Source organism: Anneissia japonica, unplaced genomic scaffold, assembly GCF_011630105.1.
Source record: "Anneissia japonica isolate Jap-2015-1 unplaced genomic scaffold, ASM1163010v1 scaffold1072_len94636_cov127, whole genome shotgun sequence".
Lineage (NCBI taxonomy): Eukaryota > Metazoa > Echinodermata > Crinoidea > Comatulida > Comatulidae > Anneissia > Anneissia japonica.
In genome coordinates, this window is record NW_022756428.1 from 76380 (window position 1) to 77728 (window position 1349).

A 1349-nucleotide genomic window follows, 5' to 3' on the forward strand; every position below is an offset into this window, starting at 1 on the left:
CGTGTTTGTCTTACATCTGACCAGTAGTATATAAACCGGTAGTAGCTTAAGCATTATCACCTGATGATGATGTGTGACACGTCGAAACATGTCTTTATAGGCCTATATTAAAAAAATGTGTTGTCACCTTTGTCGATGTTGATTTAACTATTAAATTATTTTCAGAAGAAACTATATCTGAAGACAAGGGAGAATCTATCGGTCTGCTTCATGAAATGCGAGTATCGACCAATCAACTGAATGAAATGCGCAGGAAAGTCATCGACAAACTTGCCAACAAGAGTTCTGGGCCGAGTGATGTAACTTGCATATGGGACTATGCCGGCCAACTTGAATATTTCATAACTCACCGAGTAAGTGGCGATTCCAGGGGTGGAATCTAAAAAGATGTGTATAAGAGACAGGCCCTACCCCCTTTCGTCCGACGTCTCAACGATGTCGTTGGATTAAAAGCTCGTAACATTGATATGCATTTAACTTGTAAACTATTAGTGGCAAAAAAGGTGGGGGAGGGTGTAAGTAGCACTTCGCCCCCCCCCCCTCTTTTTTTATTCCTCAACCAGATTCGCGTTTGGATTTTATAAAACGATAAGACGTTGAATTTCTGAATCTTCCGTGTTTGCTTGTGGATTTTTATGGAGGCAGAGGCTTTAAAATCGAAGAAAAACATATGAAGGATTAACAAGCAGTTCAAAGATTTAAAGTGAACGATTATACGCGCGTTATGACTATGGATTCGTATAGCACAATCAGTACAAATCCTTATACAGTTACGCAATCACTAATTTGTGCATTACTGCGAAAATTTATCATCATTATGCACGCAGTACTGAAAGGATGTGATTGTATGATTTTGTGTTTATAGAAACAGTTTGGCGCAGCGGGAACGGGTGTCAATCCCTCGCTGTGCATTTCGCTTGTGTCCTTGAGCAAGACACTTTATTTGCATTGCTTCTCTCCACCCAGGAGTATAAATAGTTCCTGTGCTGATTACCAGCAGCAACACTTAGCATGTGGACCCAATGACCAGGGAAAGGAACTGCGCTTTATAACCGCAAGGACGTACCAGTACCAGTGTGTTGTATAACAATTGCACTGCATTGAATACAAAAATATTATTTTGCTGAAATTACTGCAGCAGTGGCGTGTAGGAGGTGTTAGTTACGCAATCATGAACAAGTTGTGCGTTGTTAAAAAACTTCTAAAGTCATCTTATTTTGCGAGTTAGCGCCCCCAACTGATTATCGAGTCCCCCCACCCCTTCCCGCTTCACTTTCGGGCTTCCAATCAGCTCCCCCACTTCAAGATTCCTAGATACGCCACTGTTTACCTCTCTTTGTTATAAATAC

At 41.2% G+C, this 1349-nt stretch overlaps 1 protein-coding gene across 1 annotated transcript in view; it reads left to right on the forward strand.

Moving 5' to 3' along the window:
* LOC117124205 overlaps positions 1–1349 on the forward strand; it is a 30681-nt gene that overhangs the window by 19916 nt on the left and 9416 nt on the right. The window lies entirely within an intron of this gene.